The sequence below is a fragment of the Ovis canadensis genome, chromosome 2 (genome assembly GCF_042477335.2).
Source record: "Ovis canadensis isolate MfBH-ARS-UI-01 breed Bighorn chromosome 2, ARS-UI_OviCan_v2, whole genome shotgun sequence".
Lineage (NCBI taxonomy): Eukaryota > Metazoa > Chordata > Mammalia > Artiodactyla > Bovidae > Ovis > Ovis canadensis.
In genome coordinates this window covers 74169117-74181791 of record NC_091246.1, presented here as the reverse complement: position 1 = coordinate 74181791, position 12675 = coordinate 74169117, and the positions used below count along the sequence as shown (strand labels likewise).

General features: G+C 38.7%; 1 protein-coding gene and 1 long non-coding RNA gene across 5 annotated transcripts in view; one reads left to right on the top strand and one right to left on the bottom strand.

The window, feature by feature from the left end:
* The window catches only part of PDCD1LG2 (programmed cell death 1 ligand 2), a 126672-nt gene that overhangs the window by 41814 nt on the left and 72183 nt on the right, over positions 1-12675 (bottom strand). The gene's annotated exons all lie outside the window — the stretch shown is intronic.
* LOC138433595 (uncharacterized) overlaps positions 1-12675 on the top strand; it is a 79022-nt gene that overhangs the window by 42021 nt on the left and 24326 nt on the right. The gene's annotated exons all lie outside the window — the stretch shown is intronic.

Here is a 12675-nt window from a genome sequence, read left to right as displayed (position 1 = left end):
AGACCAAACTTGCCTTTTACTCCAAGTATCTCTTGACTTTTTTGCATTCTAGTCCCTTATAATGAAAAGGAAATTTTTTTGAGGGTGTTAGTTCTAGATGGTCTTATAGGTCTTCATAGAACCATTCAACTTCAGGTTCTTCAACATTACTTGTTGGGCATAGACTTGCATTACTGTGACATTGAATGGTTTCCTTGGAAACAAACAGAGATCATTCTGTTGTTTTTGAGATTGCACCCAAGAACTGCCCTTTGGACTCTTTTGTTGACCAGGAGGGCTACTCCATTTCTTCTAAGGGATTTTTGCCCACAGTAGTAGATATAATGGTTATCTGAGTTAAATTCACTCATTCCTTTCCATTTCAGTTCACTGATTCCTAAAATGTCGATGTTCAGTCCTGCCATCTCCTGTTTGACTAGTTCCAATTTATGTTGATTCCAGGTTCCTATGCAATATTGTCCTTTAGAGCATCAGACTTTACTTCCATCACCAGTCACATCTGCAACTGGGTGTTGTTTTTGCTTTGTCTCCATAACTTCATTCTTTCTCCATCTTTGGCCGCATCTTTCTTTGTAGTAAAAGATGGAGAAGCTCTATACAGTCAGCAAAAACAAGACCAGGAGCTGACTGTGGCTCAGATCATGAATTCCTTATTGCCAAATTAAGACTTAAATAGAAGAAAGTAGGGAAAACCACTAGATCATTCAGGTATGACCTAAATCAAATCCGTTACAATTATACAGTGGAAGTGACAAATAGATTCGAGGGATTAGATATGATAGACAGAGTGCCTGAAGAACTATGGATGGAGGTTCATGACATTGTACAAGAGACAGGGATTGAGACCATCCCCAAGAAAAGGAAGTGCAAAATATCAAAATGGTTGTCTGAGGAGGCCTTACAAATAGCTGAAACAAGAAGAGAAGTGAAAAACAAAGGAGAAAAGGAAAGATATAAGCATCTGAATGCAGAGTTGTAAAGAATAGCAAGGAGAGATAAGAAAGCCTTCGTCAGTGATCAGTGCAAAGAAATAGAGGAAGACAATAGAATGGAAAAGATTAGAGATCTCTTCAAGAAAATCAGAGATACCAAAGGAACATTTCATGCAAAGATGGGGACAATAAAGAACAGAAATGGTATGGACCTATCAGAAACACAAGATATTAAGAAGAGGTGGCAAGAATACACAGAACTATACAAAGAAGATGTTCATGACCCAGATAATCAGGATGGTATGATCACTCACCTAGAGCCAGACATCCTTGAATGCAAAGTCAAGTGGGCCTTAGGAAGCATCACTATGAACAAAGCTAGTGGAGGTGATGGAATTCCAGTGGAGCCATGTCAAATCCTGAAAGATGATGTTGTAAAAGTGCTGCACTCAATATGCCAGCAAATTTGGAAAACTCAGCCATGGCCATAGGACTGGGAAACGTCAGTTTTCATTTCAATTCCAAAGAAAGGCAATGCCAAAGAATGCTCAAACTATGGCACAATTGTACTCATCTCACACACTAGTAAAGTAATGCTCAAAATTCTCCAAGTCAGGCTTCAACAGTACATGAACCATGAACTTCCAGATGTTCAAGCTGGATTTAGAAAAGGCATCTCTGTATGATTTTGGTATTAGGGTGATGGTGACCTCATAGAATGAGTTTGGCAGCTTGCTTTCCTCTGCAATTTTCTGAAAGAGTTTGAGTAGGATAGGTGTTGGCTCTTCTCTAAGTTTTTGGTAGAATTCACCTGTGAAGCCATCTGGTCCTGGGCTTTGTTTGTTGGAAGATTTTTTATTACAGTTTTGAATTCCGTGCTTATGATGGGTCTGTTAAGAATTTCTGTTTCTTCCTGGTTCAGTTTTGGAAGGTTATACTTTCCTAAGGTTTCATCCATTTCTTCCAAGTTGTCCATTTTATTGGCATATAGTTGCTAATAGTAGTCTCTTATGATCCTTTGTATTTCTGTGTTGTATGTTGTGATTTCTCCATTTTCATTTCTAATTTTGTTATTTGATTCTTCTCCCTTTTTTTCTTGATGAGTCTGGCTAATGGCTTGTCTGTTTTATTTATCTTCTCAAAGAACCAGCTTTTAGTTTTCGATTTTTGCTATAGTCTCATTTGTTTCTTTTACTTCTGCCCTAATTTTTACAATTTCTTTCCTTCTACTACCTCTGGGTTTCTTCATTTCTTCTTTTTCTAGTTGCTTTAGGTGCAAAGTTAGGTTATTTACTTGATTTTTCTCTTGCTTCTTGAGATAAGCTTGTATTGCTATGAACCTTCCCCTTGGCACTGCTTTTATTGAATCCCATAGGTTTTGGGTTGTTGTGTTTTCATTTTCATTTGTTTCCATGCATATTTTGATTTCTTTTTTGACTTTTTGAAAAATTTCTTCTGTGATTTGTTGGTTATTCGAAGTGTGTTGTTTAGCCTCCATATGTTTGTATTTTTAATAGTTTTTTTCCCCTGTAGTTGACATCTAATCTTACTGCATTGTGATCAGAAAAGGTGCTTCAGATGATTTAAATTTTTTTTGAATTTACAAAGGCTAGATTTATGGCTCAGGATGTGGTCTATCCTGGAGAATGTTCCATGTGCACTTGAGATAAAGGTGAAATTCATATTTTGGGGGTGAAATGTTCTATAGATATCAATTAGATCTAACTGGTCCATTGTATCATTTAAAGTTTGTGTTTCCTTTCTAATTTTCTGTTTGGTTGATCTATCCATAGGTGTGAGTGGGGTATTAAAGTATCCCACTATATTGTGTTACTGTTAATTTCCCCTTTCATACTTGTTAGCACTTACCTTATATATTGTGGTGCTCCTAAGTTGGGTGCATATATATTTATAATTGTCATATCTTCTTCTTGGATTGATCCTTTGATCATTATGTAGTGTCCTTCTTTGTCTCTTTTCACAGCCTTCATTTCAAAGTCTATTTTATCTGATATGAGTATTGCTACTTCTGCTTTCTTTTGGTCTCCATTTGCATGAAATATCTTTTTTCCAGCCTTTCACTTTAAGTCTGTATGTGTCCCTTGGTTTGAGGTAGGTCTCTTGTAGACAGCATAATGAATGCTGAAACATTCATAATGAATGCTGAAACAAGACCTGTATTCATTCAGCCAGTTTTTGTCTTTTGGTTGGGGCATTGAATTGATTTACATTTAAGGTAATTATTGATAAGTATGATTCCATTGCCATTTACTTTATTGTTTTGGGTTTGAGTTTATAAACCTTTTCTATGTTTCCTGACTAGAGAAGATCTTTTAGCATTTGTTGAATAGCTGGTTTGGTTGTGCTCAATTCTCTGAGCTTTTGCTTGTCTGTAAAGCTTTTGATTTCTCCTTCATATCTGAATGATATCCTTGCTGGGTATAGTAATCTGGGTTGTAGGTGTTTCTCTTTCATCACTTTAAGTATGTCTTGCCATTCCCTTCTGGCCTGAAGAGTTTCTATTGAAGATCAGCTGTTATCCTTATGGGAATCCCCTTGTGTGTTATTTGTTGCTTTTTCCTTGCTACTTTTAATATTTGCTTTTTGTGTTTGATCTTCATTAATTTGATTAATATGTGTCTTAGGGTGTTTCACCTTGGGTTTATCCTGTTTGGGACTCTCTGGGTTTCTTGGACTTGGGTGACTATTTCCTTCCCCATTTTAAGGAAGTTTTCACCTATAATCTCAAGTATTTTCTCATGCCCTTTCTTTTTGTCTTCTTCTTCTGGGATTCCTATGATTCGAACGTTGGGGCATTTAACATTGTCCCAGAGGTCTCTGAGGTTGTACTCATTTTTTAAAATTCTTTTACCTTTTTCTATTCTGCTTCATTTACTTCCAACATTCTATCTTCCACCTCACTTATCCTATCTTCTGCCTCAGTTATTCTCCTGTTGATTCCCTCCAGAGTGCTTTTGATCTCAGTTATTGCATTATTCACTATTGATTGACTCTTTTAAAAAATTTCTTCTATTCCTTGTTAAACATTTCTTGCATCTTCTCAATCCTTGCCTCTAGTCCATTTATCTATAACTCCATTTTGTTTTCAAGATTTTGGATCATCTTTACTATCATTATTCTGAATTCTTTTTCAGATAGACTCCCTATCTTCTCCTCTTTTGTTTGGTTTGGTGGGCATTTATCATGTTCCTTTACCTGCTGAATATTTTTCTGCCCTAATACCAAAACCAGACAGAGATGCCACAAAAAAGATACAGGGCAATTCACTGATGAACATAGATGCAAAAATCTTCAACAAAATTCTAGCAAACAGAATCTAACAACATATTAAAAAGATCATACATCATGACCAAGTGGGCTTTATATCAGGGATGCAAGGATTCTTCAATATTCACAAATCAATGTGATACACAACATTAACAAATTGGAAGATAAAAACCATATGATTATCTCAATAGAGCAGAGAAAGCCTTTGAGAAAATTCAGCATCCATTTATAATAAAAACCCTCCAGTAGGCAGGCACAGAAGGAACATACCTCAACATAATAAAAGCCATATATGATAAACCCACAGCAAACATTATCCTCAATGGTGAGAAATTGAAAGCATTTCCCCTAAAGTCAGGAACAAGACAAGGGTGCCTGCTTTCACCACTACTATTCAAAATAGTTTTGGAAGTTTTAGCCACAGCAATCAGAGAAGAAAAAGAAATAAAGGAATCCAGATTGGAAAAGAAGAAGTAAAACTCTCACTGTTTGCAGATGACATGATCCTCTACATAGAAAACCGTAAAGACTCCACCATAAAATTATTAGAGCTAATCAATGAATATAGTAAAGTTGCAGGATATAAAATTAACACACAGAAATCCCTTGCATTCCTATACATTAACAATAAGAAAACAGAAAAGGAAAAACAATTCAATTCACCATTGCAACAAAAAGAATAAAATACTTAGGAATAAATCTACCTAAAGAAACAAAAGACCTATATATAAAAAACTATAAAACACTGATGAAAGAAATCAAAGATGACACAAATAGATGGAGAAATAAACCATGTTCATGGATCAGAAGAATCAATATAGTGAAAATGAGTACACTACCCAAAGCAATCTGTAGATTCAATGCAATCCCTAACAAGCTATCAATGGCATTTTTCACAGAACTGGAACAAATAATCTCACAATTTGTATGGAAATACAAAAAGCCTTAATAGCCAAAGCAATCCTGAGAAAGAAGAATGGAACTGGAGGAATCAACCTCCCTGACTTCAGACTATACTACAAAGCTACAGTCATCAAGACAGTATGGTACTGGCACAAACACAGAAATATAGACCAATGGAACAAAATAGAAAGCCCAGAGATAAATCCACGCACCTATGGACACTTTATCTTTGATAAACGAGGCAAGAATATACAATGGAGAAAAGACAATCTCTTTAATAAGTGGTGCTGGGAAAATTGGTCAGCCACTTGTAAAAGAAAGAAACTAGAATACTTTCTAACATCATACACAAACATAAACTCAAAATGGATTAAAGATCTACATGTAAGGCCAGAAACTATAAAACTCCTAGAGGAAAACATAGGCAAAACACTCTCTGGCATAAATCACAGCAGAATCCTTTATGACCCATCTCCCAGAGAATGGAAATAAAAGCAAAAATAAACAAATCGACCTAATTAAACATAAAAACTTTTTCACAATGAAGGAAACTATAAGCAAGATGAAAAGACAGTCTTCAGAATGGGAAAAATAATAGCAAATAAGCAACTGACAAAGGATTAGTCTCAAAAATATACAAGCAGCTCATGAAGCTCAATACCAAAAAAATAAGCAACCCAATCAAAAAATGGGCAAAAGAACTAAACAGACATTTCTCCAAAGAAGACATACAGATGGCTAACAAACACATGAAAAGATGCTCAACATCACTCATTATCAGAGAAATGAAAATGAGGTACCATCCCACACCAGTCAGAATGACTGCTATCAAAAAGTCTCCAAACAATAAACTGGAGAGGTGGGGAGAAAAGGGAACCCTCACACTGTTGGTGGAAATGCAGACTAGTATAGCCATTATGGAGAACAGTGTAGAGATTTCTTTAAAAAACTGTAAATAGAACTGCTGTACGACTTAGCAATCCCACTGCTGGGCATACACACCGAAGAAGCCAGAATGGAAAGAGACTCATGTACCCCAGTGCTCATCACAGCACTGTTTACAATAGCTAGGACATGGAAGCAACCTAGATGTCCATTAGCAGATGAATGGATAAGAAAGCTGTGGTACATATACACAATGAAATACTACTCAGCTTTTTAAAAGAACACATTTGAACCAGTTCTAATGAGATGGTTGAAACTGAAGCCTATTATACAGAATGAAGTCAGAAAAAAAAAAAACCCCACCAATACAGTATATTACGGCATATATATGCAGTTTAGAAAGATGGTAACCATGACCCTATATATGAGACAGCAAAAGAGACACAGATGTAAATAACAGACTTTTGGACTGAGTGGGAGAAGGCAAGGGTGGGATGATTTGAGAGAATACGTTGAAACATGCGTATTACCATATGTGAAACAGATCACCAGTCCAACTTTGATGCATTAAACAGGGCACTCAAAACCTGTGCACAGGGATGACCCTGAGGGATGGGATGGGGAAGGAGTTGGGAAGGGGGTTCAGGATGGGGGACACATGTACACCCATGGCTGATTCATGTCAATGTATGGCAAAAACCACTACAATAGTGTAAAGTAATTAGCCTCCAATTAAAATAAATAAATAAATTTAAAAAATAGAAAAGGCAGAGGAACCAGAGATCAAGTTGCCAACATCCGTTGGATCATCGAAAGAGCAAGAGAGTTCCAGAAAAACATCTGCTTTCTGCTTTATTGACTATGCCAAAGCCTTTGACTGTGTGGATCACAATCAACTGTGAAAAACTCTTGAAGAGATGGGAATACCAGATCACCTGACCTGCCTCCTGAGAAATCAGTATGCGGATCAGGAAGCAACAGTTAGAACCGGACATGGAACAACAGACTGATTCCAAATCAGGAAAGGAGTACATCAGTGGTGTATATTGTCACCCTGCTTATTTAACTCATATGCAGAGTACATTATGAGAAACGCTGGGATGGATGAAGCAACAGCTGGAATCAAGATTGCTGGAAGAAATATCAATAACTTCATATGCAGATGACACCACACTTATGGCAGAAAGTGAAGAGGAACTAAAAAGCCTCTTGATGAAAGTGAAAGAGGAGAGTGAAAAAGTTGACTTAAAACTCAGCATTCAGAAAACTAAGATCATGGCATCTGGCCCCATCACTTCACGGCAAATAGATGAGTAATCAATGGAAACGGTGACAGACTTTATTTTTGGGGGCTCCAAAATCACTGCAGATGGTCACTTCAGCCATGAAATTAAAAGATGCTTGATCCTTGGAAGAAAAGTTATTACCAACCTAGACAGCATATTAAAAAGCAGAGACATTACTTTGCCAACAAAGGTCTATCTAGTCAAAGCTATAGTTTTTCCAATATTCATGTATGGATGTGAGAGTTGGACTATAAAGAAAGCTGAACGCCGAAGAATTGATGGTTTTGAACTGTGGAGTTGGAGAAGACTCTTGAGAGTTCCTTGGACTGCAAGGAGACCCAACCAGTCCATCCTAAAGGAAATCAGTCCTGAATATTCATTGGAAGGATTGATGCTGAAGCTGGACCTCCAATACTTTGGCCACTTGAGGTGAAGAGCTGACTCATTTGAAAAGATGCTGATGCTGGGAAGGATTAAAGAAGGGAGGAGCAGGGGAAGACAGAGGATGAGATGGTTGGATGGCATAACCGACTCAATGGACATGAGTCTGAGTAAACTCTGGGAGTTAGTGATGGACAGGAAGCCTGGCGTGCTGCAGTCCATGGGGTTGCAAACTGTCGAACGTGACTGAGTGACTGAAGTGAAATGAACTGAACTGAACTTCATTCTTTCCTCAGTTATTTCTCCACAGTTCTTCAGTAGCATATCGGACACCTCCAGAACTGGGGAGTTTATGTTTCAGTGTTCTATCTTCTCTTTTCATACTGTTCATGGGATTCTCAAGGCAAGAATACTGAAGTGGTATTGCGTTTGGGTTTGGGACTTTGTAAATGAATAAACATCCAGCTCCTATTCCTAGGTATGATGCAGGCTTTTGGAGAAAACCAAACACATATGTAATTACAAAGTATCATGTGGTGTAAGCTTGGCTGTATTATATGCCCTAGGACCAAGGGTGACCTGCAGAATCTTGAGGTCTTGTTCTGCTATGTGCTGTGAGCTTTTATTGTGGACTTCACTTGGCTTACATGTAAAATGGAGACAAGAATAGCCTCTGTTTCATTAAACTGCAAAGGTTAAATAATGTGATACATGTAAAGCCATTAGAACTATGTCTGGCACATGGTATGAAAGTTAGCTACAATGATAAACAATTACCCTCATGATGGCTACTGACACTATAGCACTGGTTATCTATTGTTTCAAGCTCAACAAAAGAAATAATGTATAGTCCAAACCCTTCCCCGCACTTTAACACATCTAAATGCCATATGTGAACCGTGAACTTCCAGATGTTCAAGCTGGTTTTAGAAAAGGCAGAGGAACTAGAGATCAAATTGCCAACATCCGCTGGGTCATGAAAAAAAGCAAGAGAGTTCCAGAAAAACATCTATTTCTGCTTTATTGACTATGCCAAAGCCTTTGACTGTGTGGATCACAATCAACTGTGGGAAAGTCTGAGAGAGATGAGAATACCAGACCACCTGACCTGCCTCTTGAGAAACCTATATGAGGTCAGGAAGGAACAGTTAGAACTGGACATGGAACAACAGACTGGTTCCAAATAGGAAAAGGAGTACGTCAAGGCTGTATATTGTCACTCTGCTTCTTTAACTTCTATGCAGAGTACATCATGAGAAATGCTGGGCTGGAAGAAACACAAGCTGGAATCAAGATTGCCAGGAGAAATATCAATAACCTCAGATATGCAGATGACACCACTCTTATGGCCGAAAGTGAAGAGGAACTAAAAAGCCTCTTGATGAAAGTGAAAGAGGAGAGCGAAAAAGTTGGCTTAAAGTTCAACATTCAGAAAATGAAGATCATGGCATCTGGTCCCATCACTTCATGGGAAATAGATGGGGAAACAGTGGAAACAGTGTCAGACTTTATTTTGGGGGGCTCCAAAATCACTGCAGATGGTGATTGCAGCCATGAAACTAAAAGACGCTTACTCCTTGGAAGGAAAGTTATAACCAACCTAAAAAGCATATTCAAAAGCATAAATATTACTTTGCCAACAAAGGTCTGTCTAGTCAAGGCTATGGTTTTTCCAGTGATCATGTATGCATGTGAGAGTTGGACTGTGAAGAAAGCTGAGCGCCGAAGAATTGATGCTTTTGAACTGTGGTGTTGGAGAAGACTCTTGAGAGTCCCCTGGACTGCAAGGAGATCCAACCAGTCCATTCTGAAGGAGATCAGCCCTGGGTGTTCTTTGGAAGGACTGATGCTAAAGCTGAAACTCCAGTACTTTGGCCACCTTATGCGAAGAGTTGACTCATTGGAAAAGACTCTGAGGCTGGGAGGGATTGGGGAAAGAGGAGAAGGGGACGACAAGGAATGAGATGGCTGGATGGCATCACCGACTCAGTGGACATGAATTTGAGTGAACTCCGGGAGTTGGTGATGGACAGGGAGGCCTGGTGTGCTGCAGTTCATGGGGTCGCAGAGTCAGACACGACTGAGCGACTGAACTGAAGTGAACTGAAATGCCATAGAGGTAAGAAGTATATCATCAGAAAAGGCAGGATGACCAAAAATATGATATTTTGGAAGTGTTTTTCCTCAGGGTGTTATGTGAGAGTAATACTTTTCTTAGAATAGGCTTCTGACATTTTGTGCTATATAGTCTAGGAGAGACCCACAGAAACATCTGGGGCCTCCAACATCTCAGCACAAATGACATCACCAGGATTCTTATCCATCTATCCCAACATCTGGCAAGATATCGGGGTTACATTCATCTTTGTCTTCTCAGCCTAGTGGTGAGTGACAAAGACCATAATTTAGCCATCTTAAGTCACCAGAGCCTTGTGGATAGTAAGAGCTCATAAACTGTTGATTGATTACATAACTGGCTTTGATGGCAAACATTGGTTTTCCTCTCTAGCATCCATTTATAATTTGGGGTCCTACCATACTCCACACTTTCAGTTCACATGTACTGAGTGGAAAAAAAGGGCAATGCCAAAGAATGTTCAAACTACATTATAATTGTGCTCACTTCACATGCCAGCAAAGTTATACTCAAAATCCTTCAAGCTAGGCTTTAGCAGTATGTGAACCAAGAATTTCCAGACGAACAAGCAAGGTTTTGAAGAGACAGAGGAACCAGAGATCAAATTGCCAACATTCGTTGGATCATGGGGAAAGCAAGGGAGTTCTAGAAAAATATCTACTTCTGCTTCATTGATTACACCAAAGCCCTTGACTGTGTGGATCACAACAAACTGTTAAAAGTTCTTAAAGAAATGGGAATACCAAATCACTTTACCTGTCTCCTGAGAAACTTGTATGTGAGTCAATTGGCAAGTTAGAATTGGAGGTGGAACGACTGACTGGTTCAAAACTGGGAAAGGAGTATGTCAAGGCTGTATATTTAAATAGGCTGTCACCCTATTTATTTAACTTATATGCAGAGTACATCATGCAAAATGCTGGGCTGAGTGAATCACAAGCTGGAATCAAGATTGTTGGGAGAAATATTAACCTCAGATACACAGATGATACCACTCTAATGGCAGAAAGTAAAGAGGAGCTAAAGATCCTTTTGATGAAAGTGAAAGAGGAGACTGAAGAAGCTGGCTTTACACTCAACATTCAAAAAACTAAGATCATGGCATCCAGTCCCATCATTTCATGCCAAATAGATGGGGAAAACGTGGAAGCAGTAACAGATATTATTTTCTTGGGCTCCCAAATCACTGTGGATGGTGACTGAGGCCATGAAATGGAAAGATGCTTACTCCTTGGAAGGAAAGCTATGACAAACCCAGATAGCATATTAAAAAGCCGAGACATCATTTTGCTGACAAATGTCCAGATAGTCAAAGCTTTCATTTTTCCAGTAGTCATGTATAGATGTGAGGATTGAACCATAAGGAAGGCTGAGCTTCAAAAAAGTGATACTTTCGAACTGTGGTGCTGGAGAAGACTCTTGAGAGTCCCTTGGACTGCTAAGAGATCAAACCAGTCAATCCTAAAGGAAGTTAATCCTGAATATTCATTGAAAGGACTGATGCTGAAGCTCCAATACTTTGGCCATTTGATTCAAAGAGCTGACTCATTGAAAAAGACCCTGATGCTGGGAAAGATCAAAGGCCAAAGGAGAAGGAGGTGGCAGAAGATGAGACAGTTAGATAGCATCACTGACTCAATGGACATGAATCTGAGCAAACTCTGGGAGACTGTGGAGAACAGAAGAACCTGGCGTGCTGCAGCAGTCCATGGGATCACAAAGAGTCAGACATGACTTAGTCACTCAACAACAACAGCAGTTGAGTGGAGCTCCAAACTTAAGACATCAGTCACATACTCTTTTTCTTCTAGTGATAGGTTTAGGAGAGGGCACATGACATAAACTTGTCTAGAGTTAATATATGAATTGCTGCAAATGCTGGCAAAATGGCATTTTGTGTGTGTGTAGATTTGAACATGGAAGGTTTAATAACTACTGCAACCACCTTGTGATCACAAAGGGAGATGATTTTCAAATGTAGAGTCAACAAAAAGGCAACAGAATGAAGAGATAATGGAGAGAACTTCGACAGAGATACAGAAGATACTGTTAAGACACCTCTGCCCAACTGTACCTTTGGCGGCATCTTTGACTCTTCAGTTAACATAAGCTGACACATTCTGCTTTTTAATTTAAGCCAGTTTGCATTGGATATTCTTTTGCTTGCCACCAAGTGATATAACTTCTTCTGCAAAGTGCATGTTAAAATAAGTTAATTTTGTTCTATACTCATGGCCAAAGCAGTTCCTAGTTGTTATTTTTTTACTCAATTAATCAAGAAATGGTTTTTGCAGTAGTTATGTATAGATGTGAGAGTTGGACTATACAGAAAGCTGAGTGCCGAAGAATTGATGCTTTTGAACTGTGGCATTGGAGAAGACTCTTGAGAGTCCCTTGGCCTGTAAGGAAATCTAACCAGTCCATCCTAAAGGAAATCAGTCCTGAATATTCATTGGAAGGACTGATGTTGAAGCTGAAACTCCAATACTTTGGCCACCTGATGTGAAGAGCTGACTAATTGGAAAAGACCCTGATGCTGGGAAAGATTGAAGGCAGGAGAAGGGGACAACAGAGGATGAGATGGTTGGATGGCATCACTGACTCAATGGACATGAGTTTGAGTAAACTCCAGGAACTGGTGATGGACAGGGAGGCCTGGCGTGTTGCAGTCCATGGGGGTTGCAAAGAATCAGACACGACTGAGCCACTGAACTGAATTGACTGAATCAAGGCTATTCATAATAGGCTATTGTTATGTGGTGAGATGTCACAAAGTTTAAGCAAGTTCCTTGTCCTACAGTTCAATTGGAATTCATCGTCTCTGTATTTTTCCTCTCACAAGGAATACATCTCCTTTACCCAG